This window comes from Macaca fascicularis, chromosome 4 (assembly GCF_037993035.2).
Source record: "Macaca fascicularis isolate 582-1 chromosome 4, T2T-MFA8v1.1".
Taxonomy (NCBI): Eukaryota; Metazoa; Chordata; class Mammalia; order Primates; family Cercopithecidae; genus Macaca; species Macaca fascicularis.
Window position 1 is genome coordinate 89,494,234 of NC_088378.1, and position 15,344 is coordinate 89,509,577.

The 15,344-nt window shown below is 42.6% G+C and overlaps 1 pseudogene; it reads right to left on the minus strand.

Annotated features, from left to right (window-relative positions):
- The window catches only part of LOC102119733 (heat shock protein 83-like), a 53,082-nt pseudogene extending 38,363 nt beyond the window's left edge, over nt 1-14,719 (minus strand).
- Between the last annotated feature and the right edge of the window lie 625 nt (nt 14,720-15,344).

A 15,344-nucleotide genomic window follows, 5' to 3' on the forward strand; every position in this document is an offset into this window, starting at 1 on the left:
TAACTCATCATTTATATTAGGAATATCTCCCAATGTTATTCCCCTCTCCCCCACACCATGACAGGCCCCAGTGTGTGATGTTCCCCACCCTGTGTCCAAGTGTTCTCATTGTTCAATTCCCGCCTATGAGTGAGAACATGTGGTGTTTGGTTTCCTGTCCTTGCGATAGTTTGCTCAGAATTATGGTTTCCAGCTTCATCCATGTCGCTGCAAAGGACACGAACTCATCCCTTTTTATGGTTGCATAGTATTCCATGGTGTATATGTGCCACATTTTCTTTTTTTATTATTATTATTATACTTTAAGTTCTAGGGTACATGTGCACAATGTGCAGGTTTATTACATATGTATACTTGTGCCATGTTGGTGTACTGCACCCATCAACTCGTCAGCACCCATCAACTCATCATTTACATCAGGTATAACTCCCAATGCAATCCCTCCCCACTCCCCCTCCCCATAATAGGCCCCAGTGTGTGATGTTCCCCTTGTAGAGTCCAAGTGATCTCATTGTTCAGTTCCCACCTATGAATGAGAACATGTGGTGTTTGGTTTTCAAGATAGTTTGCTCAGAATGATGGTTTCCAGCTTCATCCATGTCCCTGCAAAGGACACGAACTCGTCCTTTTTTATGGCTGCATAGTATTCCATGGTGTATATGTGCCACATTTTCTTAATCCAGTCTATCATTGATGGACATTTGGGTTGGATCCAAGTCTTTGCGATTGTGAATAGTGTTGCAGTAAACATACGTGTGCATGTGTCCTTATAGCAGCATGTTTTATAATCCTTTGGGTATATCCCCAGTAATGGGATGGCTGGGTCAAATGGTATTTCTAGTTCTAGATCCTTGAGGAATCGTCACACTGTCTTTCACAATGGTTGAACTAGTTTACAATCCCACCAACAGTGTAAAAGTGTTCCTGTTTCTCCACATCCTCTCCAGCACCTGTTGTTTCCTGACTTTTTAATGATCGCCATTCTAACTGTTATGAGATGGTATCTTATTGTGGTTTTGATTGGCATTTCTCTGATGACCAGTGATGATGAGCTTTTTTTCGTCTGTTGGCTGCATCAATGTCTCTTTTTGAGAAATGTCTGTTCAAATCCTTTGCCCACTTTTTGATGGGGTTGATTTTTTTTCTTGTGAATTTGTTTGAGTTCTTTGTAGATTCTGGATATTAGTCTTTTGTCAGATGGATAGATTGCAAAAGTTTTCTCCCATTCTGTAGGTTGCCTGTTCACTCTGATGATAATTTCTTTTGCTGTGCAGAAGCTCTTTAGTTTAATTAGATCCCATTTGTCAATTTTGGCTTTTGTTGCCATTGCTTTTGGTGTTTGAGTCATGAAGTCCTTGCCCATGGCTATGTCCTCAAGGGTACTGCCTAGGTTTTCTTCTAGGGTTTTTTATGGTTTTAGGTCTAACATTTAAGTCTTTAATCCATCTGGAATTAATGTTTGTATAAGATGTAAGGAAGGGATCCAGTTTCAGCTTTCTACATCTGGCTAGCCAGTTTTCCCAGCACCATTTATTAAATAGGAAATCCTTTCACCATTTCTTGCTTTTGTCAGGTTTGTCAAAGATCAGATGGTTGTAGATGTGTGGTATTACTTCTGAGGGCTCTGTTCTGTTCCATTGGTCTCTCTCTCTCTGTTTTGGTACCAGTACCATGCTGTTTTGGTTACCGTAGCCTTGTGGTATAGTTTGAAATCAGGTAGCATGATGCCTCCAGCTTTGTTCTTCTGGCTTAGGATGTCTTGGAAATGTGGGCTCTTTTTTAGTTCCATATGAACTTTAAAGTAGTTTTTTCCAATTCTATGAAGAAAGTCATTGGTAGCTTCATGGGGATGGCATTGAATCTACAAATTATCTTGGGCAGTATGGCCATTTCACGATGTTGATTCTTCCTATTCATGAGCATGGTATGCTCTTCCATTTGTTTGTGTCCTCTTTTATTTCATTGAGCAGTGGTTTGTAGTTTTCCTTGAAGAGGTCCTTCACATCCCTTGTAAGTTGGATTCCTAGGTATTTTATTCTCTTTGAAGCAACTGTCAATGGGAGTTCACTCGTGATTTGGCTCTCTGTTTGTCTGTTACTGGTGTATAAGAATGCTTGTGATTTTTGCACATTGATTTTGTATCCTGAGACTTTGCTGACATTGCTTATCAGCTTGAGGAGATTTTGGGATGATGGGGTTTTCTAAATATACAATCATGTCATCTGCAAACAGTGACAATTTGACTTCCGCTTTTCCTAATTGAATACCCTTTATTTCTTTCTCCTTCCTGATTGCCGTGGCCAGAACTTCCAACACTATGTCGAATAGGAGTGGTGAGAGAGGCCATCCCTATCTTGAGTCAGTTTTCAAAGGGAATGCTTCCAGTTTTTGCCCATTCAGTATGTTATTGGATGTGGGCTTGTCATAAATAGCTCTTATTATTTTGAGATACGTCCCATCAATACCTCGTTTATTGAGTTTTTAGCATGAAGTGCTGTTGAATTTTATTGAAGGCCTTTTCTGCACCTATTGAGATAATCATGTGGCAACCCACGCCCCCCTCCCTCACCACCCTGATGGTCCACAGCACACTGGTCCTTTCTATGTTGCAAACATGCCAAGTTATTTCCTGCTTTTGGGACTTTGGACCCTCTGCCAGGAATTCTCAGCCCCTATATCTTCTTGTGGCTGGTAGAGTGTCAACATTTAGATTTTAGCTCAAATGAATGGTGATACTGTGAATGTTGTAAGTCATTTTATCCTCCCAACTCTTGATTTCTTTTTGCTTTTAGGAAATATAGAACCAAATATGTGGCTTGCTTCTTGCCACTAGACAGAATCTTATGCTACAGATTACTGTGTGTTGTGAGCTAACTGTGTCCCCTCAAAATTTATATGTTGAAGTCCTACCCTAGTATATCAATATGTGAATATATTTGGAGATAAAAATCTCTCAAAAGGTGATTAAGTTCGAATGAGGTCATTAGGGTGGACCCCAATCCAATGACTGGTATCCTTAAAAGAATAGGAGATTAGGAAACAGACAGTACAGGCCGGGCACGGTGGTTCATGCCTGTAATCCCAACACTTTGGGAGGCAGAGGATGGTGGATCACCTGAGGTCAGGAGTTCAAGGCCAGCCTGGCCAACATGGTGAAACCCCATCTCTGCTAAAAATACAAAAATTATCCAGGTGTAGTGGCGGGTGGCTATAATCCCAGCTATTTGGGAGGCAGAGGCAGGAGAATTGCTTGAACCTGGGAGGCAGAGGTTGCAGTGAGTCAAGATTGTGCCACTGCACTCCAGCCTGGGCAACAAGGTGAGACTCCATCAAGAAAGAAAAAAGAAAAGAAAAGAAAAGAAGAGAAGAGAAGAGAAGAGAAGAGAAGAGAAGAGAAGAGAAGAGAAGAGAAGAGAGAAGGAAGGAAGGAAAGAAGGAAGGAAAGGAGGGCGGGAGGGAGGGAGGGAGGGAGGGAGGGATGGGAAGGAAGGAATGAATGAAAGAAAGACAGGAGGGAGGGAGGAAGGAAGGAAGGGAGGGAGAGAGAAAGAAAGAAAGAAAAAGAAAGAAAGAAAGAAAAAGAGAGAGAGAGAAAGAGAGAGAAAAAGAAAGAAAGAAAGAAAGAAAGAAAGAAAGAAAGAAAGAAAGAAAGAAAGAAAGAAAGAAAGAGAGAGAGAGAGAAAGAAAGAAAGAGGAAGGAAGGAAGGAAGGAAGGAAGGAAGGAAGGAAGGAAGGAAGGAAGGAAGGAAGGAAGGAAGAAAGGAAGGAAGGAAAGAGAAAGAAGAGAAGAGAAGAGAAGAGGAGGGAGGCAGGCGGACAGTACAGAAGACACAGCGAGAAGGTAGCTATCTACAAGCCGAGGAGGCAGCTATCTACAAGCCAAGGAGAGAGGCTGCAGAAGAAACCAACCCTGCTGACACCTAGATATCAGATTTCTAGCCTCCAAAACTGTGAGAAAATACATTTCTATTGTTTAAAACACTCAGTCTATGATACTTTATTATGGCAGCCCTAACAAACTATTACACTATGTATTAACTAACGTCTCCCCTGACTTGCTTTGAGTATTCTATCCTTATTTTCCCTTCCCACTAATATTTTATTTTTTAATTTTCCTTTTCTGTGTGTGTTTATGTAGCCACCTTAAATCCTTTTTGGAATCCATGAATTGTCTAAGGTGTGTCTGATAATCCTTTCTAAAACAGGGAGGGATTCATATGAATTTGCCATTACTAGCTTTTAATGAATCCTGCTGCGTTGTGATCAATACTGCTTCCTTTTCTACGTGGTGGTATGCCAAAAGACTAACGAGAAAGTTGCCAGAGATCAACATCAGGTTGGGAAGGTAGAAAACATCTAAGAGGCTGAAGCAACAAATGTGAAGTTGGCATTAGTACTAAGGACTTGAGGAGTGACTTGGAACCTAGACACTGCTTTTAGCAAAACTGACCAAGTTATATGCTTAAATGAGCATTCAGGATATGCCAAGCACACTGCTAAGCACAAGGTTATTTTATTTAATTCTCATCACAATACTATGATGTATGTACTAATATCTCCATCGTAGAGATGAAGGAATTGAGACACTAAAGAAGTTCAGCAGTTTTTCTAAGGTTACACAACTAGTACAAGATAGATGCTGCTTTGAAAACCAGCAATCTGACTTCAGGGCCCATGCTCTTGGCTGCTACATTATACTGCAGACGACAAATACAGTGCATAATCAATTCAGCTAAATAAACATTTATTGAGCAACTACCCTGTGCCAAACATTGCCAAGGAGATACTGATGATACACAGATAAATAGAACATAATCCTGCCTTTAAAGAGCTTTTGGTCCTGCCAGGAGGCCAATAGCCATGCTAATAAACAAACTACAATACAGGGGCAAAAGAATAATGAAAAAAACAAGTTCAAGTTTTAGAAGTACAATAATGGAGGAAATTATTTCTCTGTCATGGGTACAGTTTCCAAGGGAATCCATTATCTGCTGATCTGGGTTCTGAGGCAAGAGCTGAGAAGGGGGTTCCAAGCAGAGAGCATGATATGTACAATCAGTGTGGTTGATCTGAGGATCAATTAAATACTGTAGTCTGATAATGATGGAGACAAAATGAGAGTCAGGAGATGGGGAAAAAGACATACTGGCATTATGCTTCCCTAGGTGTCTTTCACATTTTAGGTTTACCCAATTTTCATCATAACTTCTTTCTCATTCAGACAGATGGCATGCTTTACCTCTCCTGGGGCTACAGCTAATTTCCTTCACTGGTTGATTTGATTTAACCAATCTCATTCCCTGACTGGGTTCTGCATTCTTTTTATATTTTTGTGTGTAGCATCTATTCTATAGCTATTTAATTGGCAGATATGAATAAGTAATTGCTAATCAGTGAGACTGGGCAATCTTATAGGTATGTACCTGGCACTGTGGTAGCAGAAACCAAGATGTATCTTGCTCCATTTGAGTAATAAGTAACTAAACTGAGGATTGAAGGCTGAGCAGGTATTCCAAACAGAGGAAATAGCATGTGTAAAGGTACAGAGGCATGAAGTTTGCATGAGAAACAGGAATTAATTTAACTGGAATGTAAAATGTACCAAGGGAAATAGTGAGAGATGAGTCTGGCCAGACAAGCAAACATTCAAAAAGGAAGGTTATGCATTCCATACCAAGGAGTTTGGATTTTATCTGTTAAGTAATTGGGAGTCACAGATGAGTTTTAAGAAACAGCATAACATGATTTGAGTTTCATTTTAGAAATGGCCTCTGGCAGCATTATGGAGGTGAATTCAAAGCACAGAGATCATTCAAAAGACTACCAAAAAAGATATGTTGAAGGACAATTTGGCAACATCTGTCAGCACTAAAAATCTACATACTCGGCCGGGCGCGGTGGCTCAAGCCTGTAATCCCAGCACTTTGGGAGGCCGAGACGGGTGGATCACGAGGTCAGGAGATCGAGACCATCCTGGCGAACACCGTGAAACCCCGTCTCTACTAAAAAATACAAAAAACTAGCCGGGCGAGGTGGCGGGCGCCTATAGTCCCAGCTACTCGGGAGGCTGAGGCAGGAGAATGGCGTAAACCTGGGAGGCGGAGCTTGCAGTGAGCTGAGATCCGGCCACTGCACTCCAGCCCGGGCTACAGAGCGAGACTCTGTCTCAAAAAAAAAAAAAAAAAAAAAAAAAAAAAAAATCTACATACTCTTTGACTCATCAATTTCACTTGGAAAAAATGATCCTACAGGTACACTTGCACATGTGTAAAAGGTTACATAAAAGGTTATTCATAGCACACAAATGTACATCAATAGGTCCATAAAATGGAATATTTTAAAGCTCTAAGGAACCATTTTATGTATTGATATAAAATGATCTCCAAAAGCTATTGTGAAATTTTCAAAAAGAAATAAATTGCAGAACAAAACATAGTATGTGTTACCATTTAAGTAAAAAGGAGAAACAAAAGCATGTAATGCTTTTAATATAATGCAGTACACGAAAGAACAACATATGCATAATACATCTCTGGAAGAAAATACTAGAAACTGACAACATTAATTGCCTACAGGGAGGTGAGCTAGGTGGATGAGGGGCAGGAGTTGGAACAGACATTTTACTAGAGCTTTTTAATTTGGAACTACATGAGTGTACTACCTATTCCTAAATACATTAATAAAATGTAATTTTAAGTAGGAAAAGTCCTAGTTAAGAGAGAAAGACAGGCTCGATGAAAATCAAAATCAAAATCACTGGAGCAGAAAAAGTGATAGATAAGAAAAATGTTAACGCTGGGCACAGTGGCTTCTGACTGTAATCCCAACATTTTGGGAGCCTAAAGCAGGAAGATCACTTGACCCCAGGAGTTCACGGCTGCAGTGAGCTATGATCTTGACACCGCACTCCAACCTGGACGAGGGTGAGACACTGTCTCTGAAAAAAACAGGCAGGCCGGGGGGAGGCAAGAAAGAAAACAAGAAGAATGTTAAGGAAAGAAACAAAAGAATTTCATGACTCATTAAATGTGGCATGTAAGAGAGAAGAGTTTATAAACCCTCCCAGATTTCTGACTTGGGAAAGTAAGTGACTATATTGGTGCCACTGACCAAGATAATGAATGCAAGGAGAATAATATATTTAAAGAAAAGAAAACTAGTACAATTTTGAATATGTTATATTTGAAGTGTTGTGGGACCACATGTTCCTAGATTGGAAGAATATTGTTAAAATGTTCATACTACCCAAAACATCTATAGATTCAATGCAATCCCTATCAAAATACCAATGACATTCTTCACAGAAATAGAAAAAGAATCCTAAAATTTATATGGAACCACAAAAGATCCAGAATAGCCAAAGCTACCCTAAACAAAAAGAACAAAACTGAAGGAAGCACATTCCCTGACTTAAAAAATATACTATAGAGCTACTGTAAGCAAAACAGCATGGTACTGGCATAAAAACAGACATATGGACCAATGGAACAGAATAGAGAACCCAGGATAATATCCACACACCTACAGTGAACTCATTTGCAACAAACGTGTCAAGAACATACACTGGGGCTGGGCCCGGTGGCTCACACCTGTAATTCCAGCACTTTGGGAGGCCAAGGCGGGTGGATCATGAGGTCAGGAGATCGAGACCATCCTGGCTAACACGGTGAAACCCTGTCTCTACTAAAAAAAAAAAAAAAATTAGCTGGGCATGGTGGGGGCGCCTGTAGTTTCAGCTACTTGGGAGGCTGAGGCAGGAGAATGGCGTGAACCCAGGAGGCGGAGCTTGCAGTGAGCCAAGATGGCACCACTGCACTCCAGCCTGGGAGACAGCAAGACTGTCTCACAAAAAAAAAAAAAAAAAAAAAAGAACATACACTGGGGAAAGGGCAGTCTTCAATAATTGGGGTTGAGAAAACTGAATGTCCATATACAAAAGAATGAAACTAGATTCCTATCTCTTGCCATACACAAAAATCAAATTGATTAAAGACTTAAATCTAAGACTTCAAACTATGAAACTGTTACAAGAAAACATTGGGGAAAATCTCCAGGACATTGGTCTGGGCAAAAATTTCTTCAGCAATACTCCGCAAGCACAGGCAACCAAAACGAAAATATACAAATGGAATCACATTAAGTTAAAAAGCATCTGCCCAGCAAAGGACACAGTCAATAAAGTGAAGGAAAAAAACACAGAATGGGAGAAAATATTTGCAAACTACCCATCTGACAAAGGATTAATAACCAGAATATATAAAGAGCTCAAACAACTTGATAGGCAAAAATAATCAGATTATTAAAATGGGCAAAATATTTAAATAGACACTTCTCCAAAGAAGACACACAAATAGAAAACAGGTATATGAAAAGGTGCTCAACATCCCTGATCATCAGAGAAATGCAAATCAAAACTACAATGAGATGTCATCTTACCCCACTTAAAATGGCTTATATCCAAAAGACAGGCAATAGCAAATGCTGGCAAGGATGAGGAGAAAAGGGTACTCTTGTACACTGTTAGTGAGAATGTAAATTAGTACAACAACTAAGGAGAACAGTTCAGTGGTTCCCCAAAAGACTAAAATTTGAGCTACCATATAATTCAGCAATCCCACTGCTGGGTATATACCCCAAAGAAAGGAAGTCAGTATATTAAAGAGATATCTCTACTCCTATGTTGTTGCAGCACTGTTTACAATACCTAAGATTTGGAAGCAACCTAAGTGTCCATCAACAGATGAATGGATAAAGAAATGTGGTACATATATACAATGGAGTACTATTCAGCCATAAAAAAAGAATGAGATCCTGTCATTTGCAACTGATAGTGACAGGAGACAGAGTCTTAGGCAGACAAGAATGGGTCTGGTGAAACCTGATCTTCAAGCCAAAGACAGCCTGAAGCCTGAAAACCAAGCTGCTAGTTACAGGTGGAGTCCATGACCAGAGTAAGAACTTCCTCAGGCCGGGCGCGGTGGCTCAAGCCTGTAATCCCAGCACTTTGGGAGGCCGAGGCGGGCGGATCACAAGGTCAGGAGATCGAGACCACAGTGAAACCCCGTCTCTACTAAAAATACAAAAAATTAGCCGGGCGCGGTGGCGGGCGCCTGTAGTCCCAGCTACTCAGGAGGCTGAGGCAGGAGAATGGCGGGAACCCGGGAGGCGGAGCTTGCAGTGAGCCGAGATCACGCCACTGCACTCCAGCCTGGGCAACAGCGTGAGACTCCGTCTCAAAAAAAAAAAAAAAAAAAAAAAAAAAAAAAAAAAAGAACTTCCTCAATGCCCTTTCGTCAATTAAATGGTCCTTTTTCCAGGCCCACCCATGGATCAATCAGCATGTACTCCCCCATTCTGAGCCCATAAAAACCCCAGACTCAGCCTCACAGAGGGCTACCAGCTTTCAGGCCCCCTCTTACACACAGGGGTACCAAGTTCAGGTCCCCTCTCATTGACAAGAGCTTTTCTGTCACTCAGTACAATTCTTCTTTTCCTTGTTCACTCTCCAGTGTCTGTGTACCTCATTCCTTTTGGTTGCAGGACAAAAACCCAGAACCCACTGAACAGTGGGTGCAAAAAGAGCTATAACACTATAACCCTCCCTCCTGCTCACTGAGCAATGGGGGAGAAAAAAAACCACTGGAAATCACATGCTATGCCTGCCAAGCTGCCAGTGGTGGAACCAAACAAGCTGTGACATGCCCCCGTTCACCGAAGCTGCGGGTGATGGGAAGCTGTGGGTGGTAGGAACAAACAACAGCTGTACCACTTCCTGGGGGTCTGAACTATAAAGCTCTCTGGGGGCTTAGACCTTGGGACTCCCTGAGCAAAACCTGTGATACCACTTGGAGCTCCACAGTTGCTGGCATCTCTGAGTTTTTGGGTAATGCCATATCCCCCTCGTCCGGACACTGACAAGCAAGGTGGAAGCCAGTCATGGCATAACAAACCAGTGCAAACTGCGGCAGGTGCAAGATCCAGGCTGGTAGTGCAAGCTGAGCGCAGCCTGCCAGGCTGAGTGGGAACAGCGAGCCCAGCAGGCCCCAGTAAAGTTCTGGCAGAGGTGTCACCAGCCACAGAGATTTCCAGCTGGTGAAACAGCACCGAAAGAATCCTGTGTCACAACAACATGGATGGAACTAGAGATCATTATGTTACATTAAATAAGACAAACATTGCATGTTCTCACTTATTTGTGGGATCTAAAAAATCAAAACAATTGAACTCATGGATTTGGAGAATAGAAGGTTGGTTACCAGAGGCTGGGAAGGTTAGTGGGGGGTTGCAGGGGGGTGGGGATGGTTAATGGGTACAAAAAAATAGAAAGAATAAATAAGACCTAGTATTTGAAAGTCAACTACTGTTGACTTTCCTCACAGGATTGGAAAAAACCACTTAAAAAGTTATATGGAACCAAAAAAGAGCCCACATAGCCAAGAGGCATCATGCTACCTGACTTCAAACTATATTACAAGTCTACAGTAACCAAAACAGCATGGTACCAGTACCAAAACAGACAGACAATTGGAACAGAACAGAAGCCTCAGAAATAACACCACACATCTATAACCATCTAATCTTTGACAAACCTGATACAAACAAGCAATGGGGAAAAGATTCCCTATTTAATAAATGGTGTTGGGAAAACTGGCTAGCCATATGCAGAAAACTGAAACTGGACCCCTTCCTCACACCTTATACAAAAATTAACTCAAGATGGATTAGAAACCTAAATGTAAGACTAAAACCATAAAAAAAAATAAAATAAAAAATAAAAAAACTAGAAAAAAAAACCTAGACAATGCCATTTAGGATATAGGCATGGGCAAAGACTTCATGTCTAAAACACCAAAAGCAATGGCAACAAAAGCCAAAATTGACAAATGGGATCTAATTAAACTAAAGAGCTTCTTCACAGCAAAAGAAACTATCATCAGAGTGAACAGACCACCTCCAGAATGGGAGAATATTTTTGCAATCTATCCATCTGACAAAGGACTAATATCCAGAATCTACAAATAAACAATTTTAGAAGAAAAAAACAACCCCATCAAAAAGTGGGCAAAGGTTATGAACAGACACTTCTCAAAAGAAGACACTGAGGCAGCCAACAAACATATGAATAAAAGCTCATCATCACTGGTCATTAGAGAAATGCAAATCAAAACCACAATGAGATACAATCTCATGCCAGTTAGAATGAAGATCATTAAAAAGTCAGGAAATAACAGATGCTGGAGAGGATGTGGAGAAACAGGAACACTCTTACACTGTTGGTGGGAGTGTAAATTACTTCAACCATTGTGGAAGACAGTGCGGTGATTCCTCAAAAATCTAAAACTAAAAATACCATTTGACCCAGCAATCCCATTACTTGTTACATACCCAAAGGATTATAAATCATTATACTATAAAGACACATGTACATGTATGTTTATTGTGGCACTATTCACAATAGCAAAGACTTGGAACCAACCCAAATGTCCATCAATGATAGACTGGATTAAGAAAACGTGGCACATATACACAATGGAATACTATGCAAACTTAAAAAAGGATGAGTTCATGTCCTTTGCAGGCACATGGATGAAGCTGGAAACCATCGTTCTCAGCAAACTAACACAAGAACAGAAAACCAAACACCACCTGTTCTTACTCACAAGTGGGAGTTAAACAGTGAGAACACATGGACACAGGGAGGGGAACATCACACACTGGGGCCAGTTGCGGGGTGGAGGGCTAGGGGAAGGATAGCATTAGGAGAAATACGTAATGTAGATGATGGGTTGATGGGTGCAGCAAACCACCATGGCCCATGCATACCTATGTACCAAAACTGCACATTCTGCACATGTACTCAGAACTTAAAGTAAAATAAAAAACAAAGACAGCCAGACATTATGTATCTCCTGAATCATAATAAGATTACAGATTCAATAATAAGATTATATAATCAATGTACTGAAAGTATAGAAGATTGAAGAATGTGTTACAGTATTATAAGGCTGGGTATGGTGGCTCAGAATTAAATTCATAGGCATTGAGTTTCAAGTCAGCTAGCATCAAAAGACAGCCAGACATTATGTGTCTCCTGAATCACAGTAAGATTATAGATTCAATGTACTGAAAGTACAGAAGACTAAAGAATGTGTTAAAATATTATGAGGCTGGGCATGGTGGCTCACACCTCTAATCCAAGCACTTCAGGAGGCAGAGGTGGGCAGATCATTTGAGTCCAGAAGTTCGAGACCAGCTTGGCTAACATGGCAAAACCCTGTCCCTACTAAAATACAAAAATTAGTCAGGTGTGGTGATGCAAACCTGTAATTGCAGTTACTTGGGAGGCTGAGGCACCAGAATAACTTGAACCCAGGAGGCACAGGTTGCAGTAAACCAAGATTGCACCACTGCACTCCAGTGTGGTTGACAGAGTGATTCTGTCTCCAAAAAAATAAATAAGCTGGGTGTGGTGGTGCACGCCTGTAATCCCAGCAATTTGGGAGGCCAAGGCAGGCGGATCACTTGAGGTCAGGAGGTCGAGACTAGCCTGGCCAACATGGTGAAACTCCATCTCTACTAAAACTACAAAAACTAGCTGGGCATGGTGGCAAACACCTGTAATCCCAGCTACTTGGTAGGCTGAGGCACAAGAATCACTTGAACCTGGGAGGCAGAGGTTGCAGGGAGCCGAGACTGTGCCACTACACTCCAGCCTGGGTGACAAAGCAAGACTCCATCTCAAAAATAAATAAATACATAAATAAATAAATATTATGAACATAAAATCTGTAAACAAAACTGTAAGAAACAATAAATCAAATGACTCAATTTCTTCAACAAATAAAATGTGAGGGGAAACAAAAAAAGATGAAGAAGGCAGAGCCTTCATGGCTTAGTCACTTCCCCCAAGTCTCCATCTCTTAACATATCACATTAGGGATTAAGTTTCAGCACATGAATTTTGGGGAGTGATATTGTTTGGCTGTGTCCCCACCCAAATCTCAACTTGAATTGTATCTCCCAGAATTCCCACGTTTTGGGAGGGACCAAAGGACCCAGGGGGAGGTAACTGAATCATGGGGGCCAGTCTTTCCTGTGCTATTCCCGTGGTAGTGAATAAGCTTCATGAGATCTGATGGGTTTATCAGGGGGTTTTGCTTTTTCTTCTTCCTCATTTTCTCTTGCTGCTGCCATGTAAGAAGTGCCTTTCACCTTCCACCATGATTCTGAGGCTCCCCTGCCATGTGGAACTGTAAGTCCAATTAAACCTCTTTTTTGTCCTAGTCTTGGGTGTGTCTTTATCAGCAGCATGAAAACACACTAATACAGGGGGACACCAACAGTCAGACCACAGCAGGCAGAAAGGAGTTTGTGATTGCACTGAGGTACACAGAGAGCACCTCAGCTGACTGCTAAATTATTTATCTTGGCCTAGGTAGGAGTCACAAGAATGCTCAACTTTTAATAATTCATTAATGTATACATTGTCTGTAGTATGTTAGGCAATAAAAAATTTTTAAAATAAAAATAAAGTTTAAATGTAAATCACATTAGGCTGTTCCTGTGCCTGAAACTTTCCAGTAACTTTCTATCACAATCTGAACAAAATCAAAATTTCTTCCTTCCAGCTGGGTGCAGTGGCTCACGCCTGTAATCCCAGCACTTTGGGAGGCTGAGGCAGGCAGATTGTCTGAGGTCAAGAGTTCGAGACCAGCCTGACCAACATGGAGAATTCCCGTCTCTACTAAAAATACAAGCCTGTAGTCCCAGCTACACGGGAGGCCGAGGCAGGAGAATTGCTTGAACCTGGGAGATGGAGGTTGCAGTGAGCCAAGATCATACCACTGCACTCCAGCCTGGGCAACAGAGCAAGGTTCCATCTCAAAAAAAAAAAAATCCTTCCTTCTAATCTCATATTCTTCCATTCTCCATTTTTTGTTGTTGCTGTTGTTTGTTTTTTGTTTTAAATAGAAACAGGGTCTCACTGTGTTGCCCAGGCTGGTCTTGAACTCTTGGTGGTGGCGGCAGCAACCCATCTGGAGTGGCTGCTGTGAAGACGCCTCTGCAACAGGGGAGGCATGACCAGGGCTACACACTTCACAGAACCGGCAGGTGCCAGGAAGAGACAAAAGCTCTGCCCCCTAACAAGTTGGCAGGATGGGAGCCCCTCGCTCCTGGGTGCAGCTGTGGTTGCCCAGTGATGGCTCCAGACCTGAGCATCCCTGCACTCAAGGGCTCAGGAAACCTCCCTGCCCCCCCCCGACTCGTTAGTACCTGCTCCTGCTCTCTGGTCTTTCCCCACTCCCTGCGCCTGCTCCAGAGCAGAGCAAAGTGTGACTGAGCCCAGGTGCTGTCACAACCTGGCTGGGTGTGCACACACTCAGGGCAGTGCTGACACACCAGCTCCCTGCCACCTAGGTCCCTTCTTGACTTTGGGCGCTGATGTGCACAGGAGGGAGGCTGAGTGGGGGCTGAGGGCAGCTCAGTGGGCCTGCAAGTGCCCCTTGGCATGAACGGCCTGGGCACAGTGGATGGCATGTTGATGGCAGCAGGAGGCAGACAGGCTCCTAAGCAGAAAGGGGCAGATCCCCAGTGAAACCCCACCTTCAAGCCAGGAACAGCCTGATGCCTGGAGGCTAGGCTGCCAGTTCTGGATGGAGTCCGTGGCCCAGAGTGAGAACTCGTGGTGCTTTTTCTGGGCCTGCCCATGGCTGCCCATGGAGCAATCAGCACGCCCTTCCCTTCTGAGCCCATAAAAACCCCAGACTCTTCCAGATTTAAGTAGACATTGGGACTACCAGCAGCAGGAAGGAGGTGCAGGTCTCTTCAACCCGTCGGGACAACCTACCTGCCAAAAGGAGCTACCCACTGTGAGTCTCCTCTCTGCTGAGAGCTGGACACTTGTCAGCACAACTTGCCTGTACAAAAGAGCTACCCACTGTGGGCCTCCTCTCCACTCAGAGCTGGACACTCATCAGGACAACTTGCCTGTGGAAAGGCTACCCATCTTGGGTCTCCTGAGAGCTGTTATGTCACGCAGTGAAGCTTCTCTCCACCTTGCTCACCCTCCAGTTGCCCACATACCTCATTCTTCCTGGAAGTGGGACAAGAACTCAGGACCAGCCAAATGGTGGGACTGAAAGAGCTGTAACACAAACAGGGTTGAAACATGTACCCTCATTTGCCACATTGCAGGTGATAAGAAGGAGAGAAAAGCTGCAGCCCCTCAGGGAGTGCAGACCTAGGGGCTCCCCAAGCTGGGACTGTGACATCCTCTTTGGGGCTCTGCAGTTCCTGGCATCTCCAAGCTTCTGAGCACCACCATGTTCCCCTCATCCAGACAT